General features: G+C 44.6%; 1 protein-coding gene across 19 annotated transcripts in view; it reads left to right on the top strand.

Annotated features, from left to right (window-relative positions):
• Positions 1-403: 403 nt before the first annotated feature.
• The window catches only part of Add1 (adducin 1), a 64,771-nt gene continuing 40,998 nt past the window's right edge, over positions 404-24,176 (top strand). For 7 of the 19 annotated variants that reach the window (XM_021210701.2, XM_029545357.1, XM_029545360.1 and 4 more), the window contains exon 1: positions 404-524. The gene's annotated coding sequence lies outside the window, so the exon portion shown is untranslated. The remainder of the gene's footprint in view (positions 525-24,176) is intronic. The other 12 variants (XM_029545354.1, XM_029545364.1, XM_029545365.1 and 9 more) reach the window with 3 other exon arrangements.

Here is a 24,176-nt window from a genome sequence, read left to right on the forward strand (position 1 = left end):
GCTCGGTCTCCCAAACTACCTACTGATCTTCTCGCCTGCAGCGCACCTAGACCGGGTCCGTTTGCAGTCAGTGGGAGAACTAGCGTTGCTGTGAGCAGATGCACCAGCCCGCCGTCCCGGACGCAGGCTGCAGCGGCCAAAGAGACCGCTAATCCCACGGTGACACTGCCTTCAGCCGGAGGCCAGAGTCTACCCTTCTCTCCGCCTCCCAGGGCCCCGCCCTTCTCCGGGCCTGCCCCTTGCTTAAGATTGACCAATAGTAGCGGGTAGTGCTGGACGGCGGTAGGGCGTTCAGACCAATGGGGCCGCGCATTGTTGGGCCGCAGCGCCGCAGGCCGCACCCAGCTCGGCGGCGGGGGCGAGTAGAGAGAGGGGTGAGGGTTGAGGGCGGGAGAGGACGAGGGCTGCTGCAGGCGGCGGGGGTGCGCGGCGGCCAGGGGGCGGAGCCCAGCGCGAGCCGCAGGCGAGGCGGCGGCCGCACTCGGACCCGGGAAGCCGTGCGCTCTCCCCGATTCTCCGCGGAGGTGAGGCCCGGCAGCGCGGCGAGGTCTCCGGGGCCCGCAGCGGGCGTAGGGCCGGGGCGGCGGTGCTGGGCGGGCAGGGCAGGGCTGGGCAGGGCCCGGGGCCTCTGGGGCGCCTCTGCTGCTCTGAGGAGGGCGCGGCGAGGTCGCTGCCGCGCGGGGTGCCCGGGGTCTAGGTGCTTTTGCCTCCGAGTGCGGGGGCGAGGACACTGCATCGTCGCTTCCCAGGATGGCCCGGACGGACGCGGGGTTCTCTGTGGAATCGGCTTGCTCGGCTCTGAGCTTGCCGGTGGGCCTCGAGGTCCTCCCGGGTCAGCATCGTGCTAATGGTGGCCCCAAATGCTGGTCACTGCAGAGATTGTGGAAAGGTGCATCTGGGTTCCGCTTGTCGGCTCTTTTAAAAACTGACACCTCCTGCCCCAAGAGAAAAAAGGCAGCTCTGTCCACGGATGGTAGTAATGAGGTGGTCGTGGGACTTCCTGGAGATGGGGCTTGCCTTTCCTCTGTTTTTACGTTCAGACCTCTCCCTAAAAACACTTCGTTTTTGTAGTTCAGTTCCTGGTTCAAGGTATTTGGTAGATGAGTTGTGTTTGCTTTATGCACACCCATCTTAAAAATAAATATTTTGGCTCACCTGAAACTGCTGTTGGTTTGACCATGATTTTAGGCCTAACGTTGTTAAACCCCCAAAGACCAAGAACAAAGCTAAAAGCTGTCTGTATGCATAACTGCTCAATAATCTCAGAGAGATTGTGTGTTTGTCAAAAGTGTATTGAAATCTTAGTCGGGATAGGAAGGGAACTAGATTGCTAAGGGATCCGCTATGTCTCCTTTGCAAGCAAGCTGGGAGTCGTGGGTAGATTCAACAGGCTCCAGAGAGGAAGGGTGCTTCAGGTCGGAGGTGACTTTTATGAGGGTGGGATTCTAAAAATTGCAGTCTTTAATTAAAGCCAGCGATGTATGAATCACATTTTAATTCTAAAACTTTGCTGTGCTGCTTCAATTCTGAGAATGGGTAGAGTTGTGTATATATGGTGCGTGAGCCTCCTGAAGACAGTCTCTTACTCTGAAGCCCAGAATGGTCTGGAACTGAAAATTTCCGCCTCTGCCCCTTAGTTCTAGGATTACCTTGAGGTTGACACCACACCCTGATAGTAAAGTTGTTTTTTGAGGAAGTATGAATGGTGTTGACATTCAAAACAGCTTTTTAGGGTTTAGATGTGGTTTGCAGAGGTGCAGGTGGCGTGGTTAGTTTACTAATGTGTGTGTGTAGGTTAGTGGGAGTCAACAAATGAAGTGAACCGAAATTCTAATCATTCCGCAAACTGGGATAGCGTCCTTTCTAAGATCTGTTTTATATAAACCATTGAGATTTTCACTTAACTCTTGGTATTATCTGATACTATTGTTTAGTTTTGTTGCTTTGCTGCACACACACACACACACACACACACACACACACACACACGCCATCCATTTCATATAATCATGTTGAGTCAGGACATTAAACACTGAAATGCTTCAGAGGGTACTGTGCTGGCTGGCTAGGGTTTTATGTTAACTTGACACAGGCGAGAGTAATTTGAGAAGGAACCTCAATTGAGAAAATGTCCCTACCAGATTGGCTAGGGGCAAGCCTGTGGTGCACTTTTTTGATCGATGATTGATGTGGGAGCTCGATTATAGGTGGTACCCTTGCTGGGCAGGTGATCTGGGTGCTACAGGAGAGCAGGCTGAGCAAGCCATTAGAGCAGGCCAGGAAGCAGCCCTCCTCCATGGCCTCTGCAGCAGTCAGCTCTTTTCCTGCAGAGTTCCTGCCCTGAGTTCCTGCCCTAACTTCCTCTGGATGATGGACTATAAGCTGTAAGGTGAAATAAACCCTTTCCTCCCCAAGTTGAGTTTGTGTCTTATTACAGCAATAGAAACCCTAACGAAGACAAGTCCCCAGGTATTTTTACTGCATGAGGCTGTTTGTATTGATTTCTCTTTTTTCCTTCCTCTCTCCCATGTTGAATAAACTCTTCCATATTCACACATTCACATTTGAGAGATTAGAATTAAACAAGTCATTATGCATTCAGTTTCAACAGTTGCTAGCTGGATATCTATAAAGTGTGTTAATTCTACTTTTAATGTATATTATGTACTTCTAGACATCTAGAAAGATTAGAAATTCCAAAAAAGGAATTAAGTTTGTCCTGTATATGCATATTAATTTTGAATAAACTACATACACAAAAGTGATTCTATCTGACACTGCTTTAGTCATTGTTAGAACTAAAACTACTAAGGGCAAAAACCAAGCCAATGGGCTGGAGTGGCACCTCAATTAATAGAGTGCTTGCCTAGCATGCATAAGACTCTGGGTTCAATCTTTGGCACAATATAAGCTGGGTGTGGTGGCACAGGTCTGTAATCTAAGTACCTGGGAGGTGAACGAAAGAGGATCAGGCCATCCTTCACTCTATATTGAATTTGAGGCCAGCCTGGAGTGTAAGATATTCTTTTCTCAGCAAAAATGAAACAAACTAACAGACACAATAGTAATTGAATCTTACATAAGATGTGGTTACTTAACAGATTAAATATTCCAATGCCTTTTTAGTTTGTCAGAATCATGTTTCTTAAAATAGGAATTTAGCATGATTTTAAACTTTAACAGAACTGTTTAATAGTTAATGTTTGTTCTGACCTTCCACAATTAGGAATCATGTGGAAAGTAAAAGGAAACAGTTCAGTTTGCTTGATCTTTATTTTTTCAGAAGTACAGTTTAAACCAGTTGATATGAGTAACCTGGAATGTATTGATAACTTGTTCCCATCTTGTGTAAAGGGGAAAAAACATTGTTACTGATACTTGGAGCTTAGAAGTGTTGGGCATGTTCAGGTCTGGCTTTATAAGAATCTGTGCTGCTTAGCAGGGAGAAACTACATCTTGATTGTAGGACTAGAGTCTATAGGCCAGCCATCTTGTGTTTTTAAAGAAAGATCCTGGGGCTGTAGAGGTGGCTCAGTGGTTAGGGAAAGCATTTTCTGATCTTGCAGAGGATCTAGCAACAGGTCCTATCACCCACATGGTGGCTCAAAACTATCTAATTCTTGTTCAGAGGATTCAGAGCCCTCTTCTGAACTCTCCACGCACCAGGCATACATGTGATATACATACATGGAGGCAAAACATTGACATAAAGCAAATCTAGAGGAAAAAACTAGGATGGGTTCCTGGGGCTGGAGAGATGGTGACTCAGCAGTGAAGGACACTTGCTCTTCGTTGGTTTCAGGACAGAGTTTCTCTATGTAGCCCTGGGCTGGTGAGATGGCTCAGTGGGTAAGAGCACCCGACTGCTCTTCCGAAGGTCTGGAGTTCAAATCTCTATGTAGCCCTGGCTGTCCTGAAACTCTGTCTATAGACCAGGCTTTCTCAGACTCTTAGATCTGCCTGCCTCTGTCTCCTGTGTGCTAAGATTAAAGATGTGTACCACCACTGCCTGGGTAGAGCACTTGCTTTTTGTAGTTTTTTCTGTGTAGCCCTGGCTGTCCTGGAACTTGCTCTGTAGACCAGGCTGGCCTCGAACTCAGAAATCCACCTGCCCCTGCCTCCCAAGTGCTGGGACCAAAGGCGTGTGCCACCACTGCCCGGCAAGCACTTGCTCTTATAGAGGGGCTGGGTTGGGTTCTCAGCATCTTCACTGGGTGTCTTAGAGTTTGTAATGCCATGATAAAGCACCACGACCATGAGCCCATGAGCGGCTTGGAGAGGGAAGGGTTTATTTTGCTTACACCTCCACTTCACAGCCCAGAAGTCAGGGCAAGAACTCAGGCAAAGGCAGGAAGCTAGAGGTAAGCAGCACCAGTGCAGAGTGCTCCACCCTAGTCTTCTGCCACGAAAGCGCCCCGGCCCGGTCCACAGGCTCCTCTGGTGGGGCACTGTCTCAACTGTGCTTCCTTTCCCCAAATGACTCCAGCTTGTGTCAAGTTGACATAAAATTAGTCTGGACAATGGGTGATTCACATTAAATCCAGTACCAGGAGTTACTACATTGTTTTTGGCCTCCTTAGGCACTTGTACACATTTTACCCCCCCCCCCCCCATTTTAGGTCAGGTGTGGTGGCACATGTGTTTCATCTTAGCACTTGGGACACAACGGCAAGCAGATCTCTTGGAGCTAGCCTTGTCTACACAGTAAGTTCAAGATCAGCCAGTGCTACATAGTCAGATTATCTCAAAAACAAAAGTCATCTTTAAAAAAATTATCCTGAGGGGACTGGAGAGATGGCTCAGCTGTGCACTAGCTGCTCTAACAGAGGACCCAGGTTCATTTCCCAGCACCTACATGGCAGCTCACTGGAATTAACAGCTGTTTGTAACTGGGATGCAACCCCCTCACATAGACACAGCAGGCAAAACAGGACATTAAAAAGAAAAAGAAAGGAAGGAAGGAAGGAAGGAAGGAAGGAAGGAAGGAAAGAAGGAAAGGGAACTGAGTGGCGGCAAGACTCAGAAAGGCAGAGGCAGGCGGATCTTTGAGTTTGAGGCCACCCTGTTCTTCAGAGGGAGTTCTAGGACAGCAGGGATACACACAGAAACTCTGTTTCAACCCCCCTATACCCCCCCCAAAAAAAAAACCCCAAAACAAAAAACAAGGAATAAAACGTTAATGGGAGCACTGTGTTGTGTTTTGTGTTTAGGCTTCTGCCTTCTGAGTGCTGGGGTTAAAGGTGTGCTCAGCTGGAGCACGATGGACAATAGTAAAATCCTGGAAACAAACAGCCATCAGCATGGCAGTGATGAGTACCTAAGGCCAATGCCTGAAGTTGTTAACTAGAAGGGGAAATGGGGAAATGCTACTAAGTATAAACATTTTTCTAGATACAGTGAAAGGAAAGAGACGAGATATCATTATGTTTGTTTATTTATGTGTGTGTGTACCCGTATTTGTGCATACTTTCAGTGATAGTGTTCCTTTATTGCTCACCCCCCCCCTTTTTTTTTTCCTGAGATGGTTCTCACTGCACCTAGAACTTAGCTGGTTTTGGCTAGCCTAGCCCACCAGTGGTCCCATGGAGAATGCTGTCTTTGCTTCTACTCAGTGCTGTGGTTACAGATCAGTACCACTGAGCCTGGCTTTCCCATGACTTCTAGAGACTCAGACCTCACAGTGCCATGCATGTGTTTCAGTTCCCTTGTATCTCCCTCTTTGACACTTACATTACTTATTCAGTTCACATAGTAACACTGCTCCTTTCGCAGATGAAGAAATGCAGGTCTGCAGAGATGGGCCTAAGGTTATATAACTAGTAGGTTGTGGTTTCAGTGAGAATGGCCTTTGTAGGTTTTATATTTGAGCGAACTCGGGGTTCTCCGCTGGTGTTTGTCTGGGAAGGAATAGGAGGTATGGCCCTGTTGGAGGAGATGTGTCACTGGGTGCAGGCTTGAGGTTTCAAAAGCCTCCCCTCAGTCTCTCTGTGCTCTTCCCGGCTACTTGCTGGACATGTGAGTTCTCACTGCTTTTGCTGCCATGCCTTTGCTGTACCATAATGGACTCTAACCCTCTAAAGTCATAAGCCCGGTTAGATGCTTTCTTGTATACATTGCCTTGGTCTGCTGTTCGATCACAACTATAGAAAAGTAACTAAAAGATCAGTGAACTGGGATCCGAACTCAGGTGGTCTGACTCTGGGGCGTAAACACTAGACATGTATCCAACACATTTTAAAATCCCAATTGGTGTGGTAATGGAATTTTTAGAAGGATTTAAATTGGAGCTGGAGGGATGACTCAGTGGTTAAGAGCACTGATTGCTCTAACAGAAGTCCTGAGTTCAATTCCCAGCACATGGTGGCTCACAACCATCTGAAATGGAATCTGATGCCCTCTTCTGGTGTGTTTGAAGACAGCTACAGTGTACTCATAAATAAATCTTTTTTAAAAAATTAAATTGATTCTTAAAAACATTTAATTTTTATACACTATTTTTGATTATATTTTTTCCTCCCCCAACAGCAATAGAATTCTTTTCTGTTCCAGTGATGACAGATTTTTGAAATATAAACAAGCTAGCGTGCATTAGAGTTCACTCCAATGTGTTCCTTTACAGATAAATGGCTTATCTCTAGTTGACTTACCCATTGTCGTTTTCAGAGCCACGCCTTTGAATGTTCTTTTAGGGGTTGAGTTGAAGTGAGAATCTTGTGGAATCTTGGTGCTACATGTGTTGATTCAGACAGAATCAGTTTACCTTAAAATACAAAAAGCAGAAACGGCACGAATATGTAGTAGAATGTTATTTCCAAGGGCTGGGCTTATAGCTCAGGTAGCCACAGGGCTTACCCAGTGTGTGAAAAGTCTTGGGTTCAGTCCCTGGCACTGTCTCCCTACAAACAACAATAGCAGCAACTTAAAATATTCTGAAGACAGTTTCAGATAGCTTAGTCTGGTCTCAAATGTGCAGTGTAGCCAAGGCTGACCTTGAACTTCTGATCTTCCTGCCTTTACCTTCACACCTGGTTTTAAGAATGGTGTTTGGTGCTGGGAACTGAACACAAGGGCTCTACCACTGAACTAAATCCTTAACCCACGGGTGAAATTTTTAGCATGCTATTAGTACATTCTTTCTTATCAATGGTAGAGTAATAAAAACATTTACCAATCCATATAGGTTATGCAGTCTTTATACCAAACACTGCTAGATATTTTATATTTACTATTATTACTTCTCTTCTTGTTGTTAATACTACTTTTTTGTTTTAAAGAAGAGATTTATTTTAGCTTACAGATCTGGTTCAGGCTTGAGAAGTCACATCTGGTAATGGTCTTTCTACTGGCAGAGCCCCAAGGCAGGGCAGGGCAGAGGCAGTTTGAAGTGGGAGACACCCTAGCAGTGTCTTGAGCAGAGCCTGGTGTCTGTGTTGGGCTTCTCAGTAGGAAGCCAGCCACCTCTCCAGAGCAGCTAAATTGCATGGGAATCCTCCTTGACTGTGCTAATGACTGTCTGTACAAACGCCTGGGAATGCAGTTGTGTTGAAGGAGAGAAGGTGATGACTCACCAGTTCTGTCTGCCTGATGATAACGTCCTATTGTCCCATCGGTGTAGTCCCAAGATAGAGTCAGGCATCACCCGAGGAAAGAGAAGGAAGCCTTTGTGCACCTCTGTCTGTCTGTCTGTTTTTGGAACACCATTTTGGTTTGAACTCCTGGTCTTCCTTCTTGCTTGTGCTGACATTGTAGGCATGAGCCACCATGTCCAGCCACAATGGAGAAACCGGCTCAAAAGATGATAAGCTTTCCAAGATTGGACTGCTGTAGAGGTGAAGCAGTCAAGGGCGCACTGCAGGAAGTGCAAGGTCATATGCTTCATGGACCGCTGGAGGGGCGAGAAGAAAACGAGTCGCCTCTGTGGGAAGGAGGGAGCATTGGCAATTATATAACTGGTGTACGTATCCATCAAAATAAATCTGGATTAAAGGGGAAGGTTTAAAATTGGAGGCTATAGGGAAAAGGCAGATAAAAATGTGTATCAGAAATAATGGCTTAAAACTTTGGCAGAGCATTTTATTTAATGGTGGAGTGGGAATTCTCTTGTTTGTTTCTTTGTGTTGATGGTGTTTCACTGTGTAGTTAACATTAGCTTGAAGCTCACCAGGCTGCCCAGGCTGTCCTCGGTCTGACCACTCTGCTTCAGCCTCCTAATGATGGGATTACACACGTGCAAAACCCTGCCTGGCAATAGCTTTTAAAAAAACATACTTACCATTATTATGTGGAGGTGGGTGTACTTGTGGGGGTCAGAAGCCATCTTCGTGGAGTTGGTTGTCTCCTGTGGACTTGGGGGAATCAAACTCGAGTGGGTCATTTGGCTTTTGTGGCAAGTGCTTGAGCCATCTTGCTGACCTAGCAAGTTTCTTTTTAAAAGTAGAAGATATGGACTGGTGAGATGGCTCAGTGGGTAAGAGCACCCGACTGCTCTTCCAAAGGTCCGGAGTTCAAATCCCAGCAACCACATGGTGGCTCATAACCATCCATAACAAGATGTGATGCCCTCTTCTGGAGTGTCTGAAGACAGCTACAGTGTACTTACATATGATAAATAAATAAATCTTTAAAAAAAAAAAAGTAGAAGATATCCTCATGACAAAGATGTACAGAAGTTGGGTTGGATGGTGTAGGCTGTGATTTCAGCTACTCCAGAGGAGGATCAAAATTTAAAATCTGCCTGGCCTATAGAGGGAGAATTTAAAGCTAGGATGAGATGGGCAAGTTGGTGAGAACCTGTTTCAAAAAAAAAAGTACAAAAAGGTAAGGCTGAGTGAGTGCTGTCCCACACTCGAGGCTGCAGGTTATTCTCCAGTGTGACAAAGGAAAAGAGTAGTTTGCCAATGTGAATATGCAAAATAGTAAACTATTTACTTAATGGAAAAGTGAAATTATAGGTGATACTCTGGGGTATTAGTTGACCTTCCCCCACAAAACAACCAAAAAAACAAACTAAACAAACAAAAACCAGTTTCTCTTGTAGCCCAGGCTGTCCTGGAACTTGCTCTGTAGACCAGGCTGGCCTCAAACTCAGTGCTGCACCCGCCTGCCGAGATTGCCAGGGTTAAATGCATGCACCACCACACCCAGTTTGTTTTGTTGTCAGAGTCTGTTTAAGAGAGCTTTACTGTGGAGCATGGAGCATTTGGCCTGGAACTCACAAAGACGGGCCTGCTCTGGCCTCATGCCATGCTGAGGTTAGAGGCATGTGCCACCACCCTGGTCCTTTTGATTGTAAAACTTAATTCTTTCACAATTCCATACAAGTAAACAGTACATCGTGATCATATGCACCCCAAGTTTCTTCTCCCACTTCTTCAAGAAAGCGCAGATTCCTTCCTCTCACTTTCCCCAGGCATCTCCAACACTTCCCTTCTCTTCATTTCCTCCCAGGTTTTGGAAATAACCTATGGGGTCCTGCTGGTTAGAATGCTGCCTGATCTTGTTGGTTTGATCTCATGGAGATTATCACAGCCCAGTGAGTTGGTGGCGCTGTGGCCACACCTCCTCCCAGTAACTGCATTTCCCAGCACTTCTCACCCTACTGGCTGCTACATTCTTTCTGCCTGTCTGCAGTGTGCCCCATAAGTGGAGTTGATAATAGATGCCCTGCTTAGGACTGAACGTTCACTCAGTAGACACTTCCCTTTAGCACTTGGACCAGCAGTGAGTCTTTGTATTAACTGCTGAAAAGCTTTTCTGGCCAACGTAGAGGGCAACTTTAAATGTATGTGTATAAGCATGTGTATTTAGAAGGCAGTTTGACAACATGTTTAACAAACAACAGTAATAGGTTCCTCCTTGGCCCTGTGGCCTCTCAACCCCTGGGCTTTTGAACAGTTTTATAGTACCAGGTATGAGTTTCTTCCTGTGGATCAGGTCTCATATCCAATCCAAAAGCTGTTGGTTACCCCACTAGCATTTGTGCCACAATGTTGTACCAGTGGGCACATCTTACGGGCAGGTTGGTATTGTAGCCAGCAGGGTTGGTTGAAGGGATGCCGTTGATGACTTGTCTTCGCCAACAGCCTGCATATCATCTTTTGCTGCTGTGAAAGGTTGTCAGGTGGGAAGAACGTTTCAGGTCTTTTCCAGCGTGATTTCTTTTATATCTTGTAACCAAAGTATATCTTCAGCAATACCATCTTACCATGTGGTTCTCGTGGGCAACCAAGAGCGTTGACAATAGGTTATGTTTTTTATAGGGTCTCTTGGGCCTCCACAACCAAGAACTTTTTTTTTTTTTTTTTTTTTTTTTTGAGACAGGGTTTCTCTGTATAGCCCTGGCTGTCCTGGAACTCACTTGGTAGACCAGGCTGGCCTCTAACTCAGAAATCTGCCTGCCTCTGCCTCCTGAGCGCTGGGATCAAAGGCATGCGCCACCACGCCCGGCACAAGAACTTTTAAGGAGGTATCCTGTACCTAGTTCTTTTTCTATCTCTGTCTTTCTTTGACTCAGGACAGCAGGCTTGTATGACAAGCGCTTTACTGACTGAGCTGGGTCTCACTGGTATCCCTGCCTGGTCTGGAACTTGGTTTGTAATCAGGCTGTCCTTGATCTTAAAGAGATCTGCCGGCTTCTGCCCCCTTAATCCTGGGATTAAAAATGTATGCCACCACATCTGGCTTCATTTTCTTTCTTTTTTTCCTTTTTTTTTTTTTTTTTGGGTGGGGCTGGGGATTGAACCAAGGGTATTGAAGTAATTGTTTTTAAATTTATAGGAATAAATACATCAAGATCTCAAGAGATAGAAAAAAGTAGAAAAAATAAATGGAAGAATGAATTTAGGGCCTTGTAACTTTTAAAAAAATTATAGAGATACATAAATATTTGGTCACCCTCCTTAGTTAAACCACCTCTAATGCCCTCCCTCACAGACTCACCCAGTGTAATAGGCGATTCTAAACCCAGTCAGGTTGATAAGGAAGATCAGCCTCACCCTTACTAGTGAGGGCTAATCCTGCTAGTCTACCAAGCAGGAAGACTTGGGTTGTACTTCCTGCTTCCTTCTCAGCATGTGTGATCCAGAGAGAAAGTGGCTTGTACTGAACCCCAACCCGCTTTCTGTGTTGGAACATTCTTCTGTTACAGATGTTTCCAGAATCAGACAGCTTGCCCTTCTTAATGTGCTGCTGGGGCTTCATTTTTAGCAGCTCTTGAGCTGCTGTAGAAGCAGCTCAAGGTCCAAGAGCTGGAATTTTAAAGAGTGGCTGCGCTTTGAAAGATCTTTATGTTCTCTGTTACCCTCTTGGAAAGTGCTTTCCATGTTTATTGACTCAGACTTGATGACGGTTTGCTCGCACTACTCATAGAATGTCAGGTTACAGTGGAGACTAGTTGGAACCAACTGGTATTAAACCAGCAGATGGTTGATAGAAGTTACAGAAAGAAGATGGAGACAGAGTGTTGTGTAGCTTAGTAAATGTCCTGGTTCTTGTCACTCTTGTGTATCTACCTACTCTGTGGCTGCAATATTTTGTATGTGTGTATATGAGCATATGAATTCCAGTGTGTGCATAAGTTTGCACACAGATGTGGAGACTAGGGCTCGAAGACAAGTGTCGTCCTCATCTTCCTCAGTTGCTTTCTGCCATATTTTTTTAAAACAGGTTCTCTCAACCTAGAGCTCACCAGTTCAGACAGCAAGTCCCAGGGATCCACCTTTCTGCACTGAGCTGTGGTTATAGATGTGCCTGCCCTGTGCTGGGCACCCAGACTCAGGACTGCAGGCTTGTATGACAAGCACTTTACTGACTGAGCTGTCTTACTAGTTCCTGTAGTCTAGTTTTGTATATACTATTTTAACAACAAATTACTGGCTATGCCCATTATAAGGTCATTTAAAGATTTAATTTATTTTTGAAATAGGATCTTAGTCTATAACCTAAGTAAGCCTAGAACTGTTTGAATCTTCCTACCTTAGCTTCCCAGATGCCACCTCATTTGGGTTTAAGATCACTTATTATGTAATATTTTCATCCTGTTCTATAATTATCAAACCATCCCTATATATAGAATCAAATATGTTGACTATTAATTGCACATTATATATAGTAGGAATATGTAGGTATATCTTGTGCTTGTATTGTATGTGGTTCTTGGGGACATATTTGGCAGGTTATACTGAATTCTATCCCTAGTCTTCTGTATTTCCCACCACAGATATTCTCACTTTAGGCTAGTGCTGTTGTTCCCCTAATGTGTTTAAAAAGACTGCAGAATGATCCCCTCTGTCTAATCTGTTTAGATTTCTTTATGTTAATGTATGTAGTCAGCCCTAGCTTTCTGACTTAGCTGGTTCTTCTTCTGCAGTTTTGTGGGTTCACTGTAGTTCACTGTAGTACCCTGTGTACCTAGTTGTGGTACCTGTTAAGTCTAGAAGTGTCCTTTTCTTATTTCCCTCCCTCTGGGAGTTATACATGCTCTTGTCTCCAAACCTAGTCAGCTAGAGACAGATAAAGCTGCTTTTGTTGTACATACTGGCTTTGGAGATTGACGTAACTCTTTGAAACATAAAACCCAGTTACAGAGATATACAAAGCCTACTTTCACACACAGATTTGTGTACTTGTGGTCTGGAATTCCCGTTTAGATGGTAAACTGAAATTTGGAACCTGTTTGTTAGTGGATGATGATCTGTCCCCAGTGCCTTTTGAATGGTGTGTCAGGTTGTGATTGAAAGAATTGAAACAGTGACTTTCCTCAGTCAGCCGCTCTTAAAATCCAGAGTGCGCTGGACATTGTCAGTCCAGAATGCTAGGCCAGGAAGTGTAAGTGTCCTTTAATGTGTACTTATTAAGGCCTTGTTATTGATTGTCTTATGAGTAAGGCCGAGGGGTCAGACACACAAGTTTCTTGCTGTATGGGGACTTGCATTCTAGTGAGGGAGATAGTGCATTTTTGACTTGTTACTAATACTTAACTGCCCCCCCTTACTGGGGGGGGGCTACTAGAGGTTGAATTTAGGGTTTTGCTTTACCACTGAGCTTTTAATATCCCCACCCCCCAACCCTGCCTAAAGAATTTTTTTTGGAGACAATGTCTTGTGATGTTGCTAAAACTGATCTTAAAGTCTTTATCCTTCTATGTCAGTCTTCCAAATGATGGGATTACCATCCTAAACCGTTACAACCCAGCTTAAAACAGCTATTGTAAAGGTGCTTAATGTGGACTGACAGGGTGGCCTAGTGTGTAAGGTGCTTGCCATGTAAGACAGGTGAGCTCAGTGCTTGGAACCCGTGGTGCAAGGAAAGAACAGATGTCCAAAGGTTGTTCTCTCCTCCACATTTGTGTACACACATGAAAAAAGTCAGGAAAATAGGCACGTATAGAACTGGAGAGACAGCTCATTGGTTAAGGGCATGTACCACTCCCGTTGGATTCCCAGCATCCATCTGTCACTGTAGATCAGGGGTTCTAACTTCCTAATGCTGTGAACCTTTAATATGGTCCTCATGCTGTGGTGACCCTAATCATAAAATAATTTTTGTTCCTATTTCATAACTGTAATTTGCTACTGTTATGAACTGTAATGTAAATGTCTGTGTTTTCCAATGGTTTTAGGTGATCCCTGTGAAAGGGGACCATTTGGGCGTCCTACCCCAAAAGGAGAAGCGACATGTTGTGAACCACTGTCTTTATGTCCAGGGGATCTACTGCCTCTGGCCTCTGTTGGTATCTGTGGTTCTGTGCATACATCCCTGCCCCCCGCCCCATGGATTGTTGCTGTTGTTGTTGCTTTGAGACAGGGTTTTTCTGTGTAGCCCGAACTGTCCTCTAACTCACTCTGTAGACCAGGTTGGCCTGGAACTCAGAGGATCCTCCTGCCTCTGTCACCCTGAGTGCCGGGATTAAAGGTGTACACCACCACTGCCTGGCTGGAATTTATAAAAATTTAAAGAAAATGGGTCAGATGTAGTGACAAATACCTGTAATGCCAGTACTCAGGAGTCTTCGGCAGAAGGATCTGGAGTTTGATGTAGCCCTTGGCTGTGGAGTGAGATGATCTCAATCCAATCCTAACAGGCTAGAAAGAGAAGCAGGCAGGGCAAGGGTAAACACCTGTTATCCTTGCGAGTACTGGAGAGGCAAGAGTCTGAAGTCAGGCTGGACAACAGATAGAGAGAGACCTTATTAAAAGACATTTTTAAAAAGCTGGCCTTCGCCGGGCAGTGGTGGCGCACGCCTTTGATCCCAGCATTTGGGAGGCAGAGGCAGGCAGATTTCTGAGTTCGAGGCCAGCCTGGTCTACAGAGTGAGTTCCAGGACAGCCAGGGCGACACAGAGAAAACCTGTTTTGAAAAAAAAACTAAAACAAACCAAAAAACCAACAACACCATGATCAAGCCAGTTGGGAAGGAAAGGGTGGCTTACACTTCCTATCACTGGGCAGGAGCTGATGCGGAGGCTATGTAGGGGTGCTGCTTACTGGCTTGCTTCTCTTTGCTTTCTCAGCCTTTCTTTCTTTCTTTCTTTCTTTCTTTCTTTCTTTCTTTCTTTCTTTCTTTCTTTCTTTCTTTCTTTCTTTCTTTCTTTTTATTTGTTATATGTAAGTACACTGTAGCTGTCTTCNGACACTCCAGAAGAGGGTGCCAGATCTTGTTATGGATGGTTGTGAGCCACCATGTGGTTTCTGGGATTTGAACTCAGGACCTTCAGAAGAGCAGTCAGTGCTCTTAACCGCTGAGCCATCTCTCCAGCCTCCTCAGCATGCTTTTTTATAGAACCCAGAACTACTATCCCAGGGATGGCAGAACTCACAATGGGCTGGGCTTTCCTCCACCCATAACTAATTAAGAAAATGCCCCACAGGCTTGTCTGGGACCCAGTCTTACTGGTGTTGCTTTTTCCTCATTGAGGCTCCCTCCTCTCAGATAACTTTCGCTTGGGTCAAGTTGGTTGGTGTAGGGCTATCCAGTACACAGCCTGCCCCCTCCCCTCAGATTTATTTTATATATGTGAGTACACTATTGCTGTCTTCAGACACACCAGAAGAGAAGAGGGCATCAGATCCCATTACAGATGGCTGCTGGGAATTGAGCTCAGAACCTCTGGAAGAGCAGCTAGTGCTCTTAACTACTGAGCTTTGTCACCAACTCCCTCTGTGGTTCTTTAAAAATATGCTGTTTTAGTTTTTTGAAATAGTTTCATGCAGTATAGTCCTTGGAATTACTATATATCTGTATCTCAGCCTGGCCTAGAACTCGGTGAGCCTCCTGCCTCAGCCCTTAGAATACTGGGATAACAGACATGCACCACCGTGCCTGGCTTCTCTAAGTGGATTTGATAGATGGCCAGAGTAGAGAACCAGAGAAGTAGAAACAGAGCTGGGGCTGACAGTATTGTTAGGGAAGAGCACTAGCTCAGGGCTCCGGTAGAAAGGAGACAGCAATGGAAGCAGCACATAGAGTGGCAGAGAGGGAGGGGAGGCAGGAAGGACACGGGGGGGGGGGTTGGGGGTGGGGTGGGGGGAGGTGCTGCTAGGAGGTTGTGTGTGGTGGTCACTGAGGATGAAGGGGAGGAGGAGTTACAGTGGGTCTCAGAGGCTCAGAGCTTTTGGAACTGGGACCTCCACCCTTTTCCCTGAAGGAGATGTGAATTCTATCAAGTGGGAGAGCAAGTCGGAAAACTGCCTCCTCCAGAATTCCCTCTGATCCCTTCTGTGAAAACTTTCTCAGTGCTTGTATTCCCAAGGTAGAGCCCGCAGTCAGAGTTTCTAGCAAAGGAGTAAGAGACCACAAAAGGGCAGCCTCCAGAGTGGAGAGCAGACCAGAGCCCCAGGGCAGCGGCCCAGGGTGGTCTCTTTCTCAGAATATGCAAAGGCTTTCTTTGAAGCCATCCTCATTCTTTGTACAGTCTTAAATGCAAGTTCCGAGGTGGGACTGTTGGTCAAGCTGAGGTTTACGAGGGCAGAGGCTGCAGTGCTTTGCCTGCTCTGTAAAGAGGGGCTCACCGGAGAGGCTGCTTGACTGTTTTCCCAGAGCGGCTTTCTTCCTCTTACCTGGTAAGTCCGCCTGCTCATCCTGTAGCCACAAGTTCTCTTATTTATGTCTCCAACATTTGGGGCATCTTGCTGTTTTAACCCTAACAGATTCAGAACATACTCAGGTTATAGGTGGGGCTCTTGTGTCACATGACTTTCATCTCAGCTTTGGGTAGTGGATGCAGGGGTGTCTCTTAGGTGTTCAAGGCCAGCTCATCTCTATATAGCAAGATCCAGGACAGCCATGGCTACAGTGTGAGGCGGTCTCAAAACAAACAAACAGTAACAAACAAAACAATCCCAAATAGTTTTAATCAAGCAGTGTAGATTTTGAGAGAGAACTCATTAATAGTTTGTTCAGATACAGATGGAGACATTTTGAACAGACACCAGGAAGGGTCATATTTTGTTAGGTATATTCCCTACTTAATTTGAAAATTCACCTAATATAGTATATTTACTTTAGAACAAGACGCAGTTTTTGTTTGCTTATTTTACCTTTTGTCTTTTTGTTTTTTGAGGCAAGGTCTCACTATGTAGCCATGGCTAACCTGGAATTTGTTCTGTAGACCAGTCTGGCCTCAAACTTAATGATATCCTGCTCCTGCCTCCTGAGCACTGGGATTCGGCATACACCACTGCCCATAGTCTCTCACGAGCTGTATTTTATTATTGTGAAATCAGGATAAGGCCACCCTGCTAAAACACCTCAGTCATAGGATATATTTTTAGTGCCTGGGTAGAATGTAAAAGCCTGAAACGTGGGGAAGGCAAGATGGCTCAGCAGGAAAGGGCTTGCAGCTTGTGGATGGCGACTTGGGTGGGATCCCTGGACCTCACATAAAGGTGGAAGAGATGACTGACTCTGTACAGTCCTGTGGCTCTCTCCACATTCTGCTGATGTCAACATAGCACAGAGTCTCTGTTCGTTATACACTTGCTCTGATGATTATCATTTTATTGTCTAAGCGATGATTATTATTTTATTGTCTGAGCGGTATTTTATTTTTAAATTACTTTTATAAATTAACTTTAAATTGTATATATAACACTTATATGATTGCCCCCTGTCTGCTCAGCTCCTTACACCTCTATCATTTTCAATTTCTTGCAGATTTTCTCATTTATGCAAATATAAATGAGTTTTTACTTACCCCTCATGAGTTTTTACTTACCCCTCACATATACCATCTATACTGTTTTCTGTATCTTACTTCTTTTCATTTAACAAAACATCCTTATTTTGTGAAGACGCCTGTACCTTTATAGTTACTTGGTAGCATAAAGACTCAAGCCTTTAACAGCCTATGTGGTGACTTTTCAAAGAGCATACTTTTGACAGTTTCACTTAAGCTTGTGTTTGTGATTTTAAATGCTTCCTGCCTAGATCAAAGGAGGAACCCTGGCTCTGTCCTCAGGCTTCAGAGCCAACACAGCAGCACACAGCCTTTGCATGTGCAGAATAGAGATCCATTCTCCCAACACTCAGGGTTGGGCTCTTCTCAGTCCTTCAAGTCCTAGCTTTTACTTCAGAGCATTTTTTTTTTTTTTTTTTTTTTTTTTTTTTTAAAGATTTGTTTCTTTTTTGAATGTAATTATTGCTGTAAACATGTGAAACATGCTTTTCTCAGTCAGTAACAGAAACCGTTTTTTTTTTTTTTTTTTTGTCTTATTCTTCACCACTAGTTATTTCGCAGCCAGGAGCATTCAGACCTTTGATTTTGGGGGAGGGAACGCTTCCTTACCTGAATTCTTGCCAGACTTCCCCACTTAGCCCTCCCCGAAGAAAAATACTTAAAAGGACAGACCAAGTTACTACTTAGCAACCTTCCCTCGTGGGATGCCCTTCAGAGTTTGGAGTGGGGGGCACAGCAGTGTTTGATTCTCAGCACCAAAGGGGGGGAAATAGGCAGGGCAAATTTTGTTTCAGGAAACAGTACATTTTGAAAGATTTTTATAATGTCAGCAAAACTATTGCAAGTAGTTGAAAAAGCCTGGTATGGTAGGGTGGCCTTTTATCCTAGCACTTTGGAGAGAGTGGCAGACAGATCCCTGAGTTCCAGGCCAGCCAGAGCTAGATGATGAGAACCTGTCTTTAAAAAAAAAAAAAAAAAAAAAAAAAAAAAAAAGCCAGGCGGTGGTGGCACAGGCCTTTAATCCCAGCACTAGCACTCAGGCGGGTCTCTGTGAGTTCGAGGCCAGCCTGGTCTACAGAGAGAGTTCCAGGATAGCCAGGGCTATATAGAGAAACCCTGTCTGCCCCCAACCCCCAATTACAGTAGTTGAATCTAGTGAAGAAGCAAAAATAGGAAAGGCAGTAGGCACTGTTGCAGTATAATGTTAAATTCCGACATTTTTTCCCATATATATTATATATAATATATATATATATATATAATATATATATATATATTAAATATGTGTATGTGTTTCTGTACCAGGTTCAGGCACGTGATCCCCTGGATCTGGGGTTAGCAATGGTTGTGAGCATCCCACATGTGTGCTGGGAATGCAGGCCTCATCTCCAGTCCCATCGACTGGTGCAGGAAGGCCAAGAACAGTGTCTGGCCTTGAGCTCACTGTCATCTTGCTTCTACTTCCTGAGTGCTGAGGTCACAGGAGTACGTCACCATGCTTGCTGTTTCAGCCACCAGAGACCCTCATGGTGCTTGGCTCAGTCGCTGGTGAAGATGCTCATTAGATACTAGTCTAGACTTCTCTCATATTCTCCTAGAATACGGACTGCTCTCTTTTTTGTAGAATTATCTTTTATGTTTCTTTCCCTCCCTCCCTCCCTCCCTCCCTCCCATCATCATCATCATTTTATTTTTTTAACTATGTAGTTCAGGTTGGCCTTGAACTCTTTTTTTCCCAAGATTTATTTATTTATTTTATGTATATGAGTGTGCTGTAGCTGTACAGATGGCTGTGAGCCTTCATCTGGTTAATGGGAATTGAATTTAGGACCTCTGCTTGCTCGGGTCGACCCCTGTTCTCTCCGGCCCAAAGATTTATTCATTAAATAAATAAGAACACTGTAGCTGTCTTCAGTCGCACCAGGAGTGGGCGTCAGATCTCATTACAGGTAGTTGTGAGCCACTATGTGATTTGAACTCAGAACCTTCAGAAGAGCAGTCAGTGCTTTTACTCGCTGAGCCATCTCACCAGTCCCTGGCCTTGAACTCTTGATCCTTTTGTCTGAGTCACTGGAGTGAGTGGAATTTCTTAAAAACTTTTGTTTTAGAATACTTGGATTGATATGTGCTCATGGCCATGTGAAGATAATGAATATCAACTTCAGTGGAATTAAAACAAAACAAAACAGAACAGAACAAAGACCCTTTATGTACTTCTGGCTGTCCTGGAACACTACTGTATGTAGACCTGGCTGACAGAAGATCTGTCTGCCTCTGCCTCCTGAGTGCTGGGATTAAAGAAATGCATCACTGCTCCCACCTAAATTAATGAACTAACTATATATTCTGTGTTTTTGAGACAGGGTTTCTCTGTGTAGCCCTGGCTGTCCTGGGACTCACTCTGTAGACCAGGCTGGCTTCAAACTCAGAGACTTGGCTGCCTCTGTCTCTAAGAGCGAGGATTAAAGTTGTGCACCACCTCCACCTGGCTTTTTTTTTTTTTTTTTCTAAAAGAAAATTTGGTAAAAACTAGCGATGTGAAATAATTTTTGTACCTCCTTAACCCTCATTGACTAGCTACCTTCTAGCAGGCAATAATGGCTCATGCCTCTAATTTCAGCATCCAAGAGGCAGAGTCAGGTAGACCTCTTGAGTTTGAGGCCAGCCTGGTCTATAAAGCATGTCCCAGGACAGCCAAGGCTACACAAAGAATGAAAAACCAAAAAAGAAAAAAAAAAAAAAGGAATAGTTATTTTCTTAGTCTGTCATGTCCCAGGAAGCGGAGAGATGATGCTGAACCAGAAGGAAAGCCCTGCAGTGTGTGCTTGTGCTTCCTGAGCCTGGGTCTGGCTGCCTGGGCTTCAGGACAGTAGATGAGCATGGCATTTGGAATTAGTGCTCTTGAGTCAGCTCTGAGTTCAGTGATTTGTTATTGAGTCCTCTGACAAGTTAGTGTGTGACAGGCCTGGGAAGATGATTCAGCAGGACCTGGATTTAATTCCCAACATCCACATGGTGGCTCACAGTCATCTATAACTCCAGTTCCAGGGGATCCAGTGCCCTCTTCTGGACTCCAATGGCACTAGGCACATACACGGTGCACAGACATATATGTAGACAAACATTCATACACATAGAAACCCTCAGAGTGTTTTTCCATCTGTAAATAGACACCTTACAGGGATGCTGGACTTAACTGTGGCACTTTTCTGGTGCTGGACCTGTAGAATTTGTGCACAGGTCACTCTTTGGGATCTCTTGTGTTTCTCCTTTTATTCTTTGCTGGGCTTAAAGAAAATTTGGGGGGTTTGAAGGGTGAGGACTGTGTCTCTGTCTTACTCCTGCCTTTTGTGTACAGGCTTTTAGCATCATTCTGGCCTGTGACTGAGTCTGTGTCAGCTACCAGAAGGCAGGATGGCAGGGGAGGGGTGAGGAATGCCCACTTCCATACTGACCCTGATTGTCACAGGTTTGGTTTTTTACTTACCTACATTTTCAATGGCAAGCAGTAGCTGTCATCTCAGGAACACATTGCAGAATTGGTTGATGCTGTAATTAAAGCAACAGAGCAATATAATTACATATAAAAAATAAAATAAAGGTTATGCATTTACCTTGGCCATCAAATAAAGCATTTTGAATGAGAAATGAAAAATAATGTGTAGAAAATTTAAGCTGGGAAGCTGTTAATTCATTTATCATACAGGAACATAGGGCCCGCACAAATAATCTGTTCCTGGAATGTATTGCTTTTATTTTTAATTTGTATTTTTGGAGTCTGTTTTCTCACTTGAGCTTTCTTGGAATAGGACCGTGAGCAGTGTGCATTGTTGGGAGGAGGGAATTCTGGAGCCAGACCACCTGAGTTTAGACCAACCTTGTATAGGGAAGGGTGACTTCGTACGTGTAAAATTTATTAGGGTGTGGTGCATGGTCAGCAGTGTTAATTTAGAAGGATCTTTTGGGCAGTTTTCATCAGTAAGAAAATATCTAGAGATAAGGGATAGAAATGATCCAATGAGATTCATAAACAGCTTTATTGAACTCAGGTTCTTAGCAGCCTGAGGATTTTAAGAACCTCTAGTGAGTGAGCTTTCTTTCTTTCTTTCTTTCTTTCTTTCTTTCTTTCTTTCTTTCTTTCTTTCTTGCTGTGTAATGGAGAACTGCATTGCTAGAAAGGAATACAAATCTTGAGATATTGTAGCTTATCGTTTTGTTTGGGGGAAGCAGTTTGTGATTGATCACTTCAGTAGATAATAGAGATTCCCTTTTATTGATTGGCAGCATCTCTTTTAGCAAACCTCTCCATGTTTTTGTGTTTCTCAGAGTTATTAATTTGCCTAGGTCTCCTGAGTTGTGCCATCCCAAGGTTCTAGGTGGGTTCTCACCGTGTTGCAGTTTTCTAACCCTTTGCTTGGGTAGTGTCAGTCCTGACTCCTCCAAGTTTGTTTAAAATCTTGACATCCTGCTGGGCGTGGTGGCGCACGCCTTTAATCCCAGCACTTGGGAGGCAGAGGCAGGCGGATTTCTGACTTTGAGGCCAGCCTGGTCTACAAAGTGAGTTCCAGGACAGCCAGGGCTATACAGAGAAACCCTGTCTCGAAAAACAAACAAACAAACAAAGAAACAAACAAAAAACAAACAAACAAACAAAAAACCCCCCAAAATCTTGACATCCATTCCAGCAGAGGCCCCACCTTCCAGTTGATTATGTCTTAAGATGCAGCTGTAATTTGAATGCAGAGGAGCCCTCATAGAACCCTTTTCCAAGAAAAGTTTATGTGGGCTAGAGAAATGGCTTATTGGTTAAGAGCACATGACCGAGTTTGGTTCCCAGCACCCACATTGTGATTTACAACCATTTGTAACTCCAGTTCCAGTGGATCTGGAGCCCTCTTCTGACCTCCATGGGCACACATATAAATGCAGACAAAATACACTAGGTATGTATTTGAAGATTGCCTTAAGGGAAGTAAGAATAACATGCTTTGGCTACAGGAGACCTTAGCAAGGCTACACAGAACATTTGAGTTGACTCCTGGGGTTGATTAAGGCCTGAAATGTTTGGGAGGGAGAGAAGACCCCATCTAATTCATGAACATTTCGTGGAGGATGGTCATGTGTAGTAGCACAGGATGGTGAATTTGAGGCTAGCCTGAGGTACATAGCAAGACCCTGATTCAGAAAACCAAAACAACAAAATGTGGTGAGCACCTGCTGGATGCTTGACAGCTCCCTTACTGTGTTCTCTCTTTTCTTTTGCCCCTCACCAGCTGGCAAGCATTTCCACCGTGAGCTTCTGCTGTTGATCCCTCTCTATAACTTATGGTGTATAACAAAGTACTGTAACCAGGGGGCTGGTCCACGGCAGTGAACCACCTCACAGTTCTGGGGGCTGGAGGATCAAGGTGCATGGGACTGATGGGTTCTCAGACTGTGAGGGGATATTCACCCCAGACCTTCCTCTGCTCTTGGATTGCTGGAATTTGCTAGTGTCCTTAGCATCATCCGACTTCTGTCTTTATCTTCCCACGGTAGTCTACATGTGGTGTGTCTGTGTACAAGTTTCTTCTATATAGAGACACTAGTCATGTTGAATTAGGGCCACCTGCTCAGTACAACCTCATTTTAAGTAATGACATGTACCAGGACTTGTCTGTAAGTAAGATTTCCACTGAGGGAATGGAGAGATGACTCAGTGGTTAAGAGCGCTGACTGTTCTTCCAGGGGTCCTGAGTTCAATTCCCAGCAACCAGGTGGTGGCTCACAACCATCTGTAATGAGATCTGATGCCCTCTTCTGGTGTGCATAAAGAGCGTGGCAGTGTATTCATATACAAAAAATAAATAAATGGACCTAAAAAAAAAAAATCTCCACTGAGATGCTGTGGGCTAGGTCTTCAGAGGTACAGAATCTCACTGTGTAACTCTGGCTGACTCGAAACTACCTCTGAGGACCAGGTTACTCTTGAACTCAGAGAATCTGCCTGCCTCTGCCTTCTGAGTCCTAGGATCAAAGATAAGTGCCCCCATCCTGGCAACAAGTTGGGGACAAGTTTACCTTGTTGCAAAGGTTGGCCTCTAGTTTGGATCCGCTTGACTTTGACTGCCCAGTGCTGGGATTACAGACAGGCGCCACCACACTTGGTTCTTAACATAAAATCTGAGCGAGCAGCAGTCAGCCACTCTGCCACCTCCTCCTCTTCCTCCTCCTCCTCTCTCTGCCTGCCAGCCCACAGGATATCACAGTTTCCTTCATGATACCAAGAATGTTTTATCTCTCTTTGTTTGCACCTTTTCTTTCCAGGCACCTTGGTTATGGTTAGTCAGTAAGGCACATATTACCAAACCTGTTGACCTGATCCCTAGGACCCACATGGTAGAAGGAGAGGATGGACTCCCACAGATTCTCCTTTGAACTCTGACCTTGCTGTGGCACAAACACACACATTTTTAAAAAAATTTATAGTGTTTCCCATATCTTTGTGTTCACAATTTGAGACTCACACCTGCATTTACAGATGAAAATGATGGATGTTTAGTGTTTAAATCAAGAATTACTAAAGAAATAAAATGTAAGGGCCGCTGAGGTGACTTGGTGGGTAAGAGCTCTTGCTGCCAAGCCGGACGCCTTCAGTTTGACCTTCAGAGCTCATGTGTGGACAGAGAACTGGGTTAACTTGGATTCTGACCTCCCCATGCTGCATCTGTGACCTAGCATGCTGCAAGAACATAGTACTGCCAGGGATGGTGGTCCATTCCTGCAGTCCCAGCCCTGGGAGATGGTGGCAGAAGGATTGCCACAAGCTCCAGGATAGCGGGCTTCAGCGTGAGACCCTATAATAAACAGAAGTAGCATAATACATAATTTTCTTTTTTCCTATTAATTTAGAAATTGTACTTTTTTTTTTAATGAATAGTGTTGTTTGTTTGTCTTACTTTTTTTTTTTTTTTTTTTTTTTTGATTTTTCGAGACAGGGTTTTTGTTTTTTTTTTTTGTGTAG

This window comes from Mus pahari, chromosome 13, assembly GCF_900095145.1.
Source record: "Mus pahari chromosome 13, PAHARI_EIJ_v1.1, whole genome shotgun sequence".
In the NCBI taxonomy this organism is placed as follows: domain Eukaryota; kingdom Metazoa; phylum Chordata; class Mammalia; order Rodentia; family Muridae; genus Mus; species Mus pahari.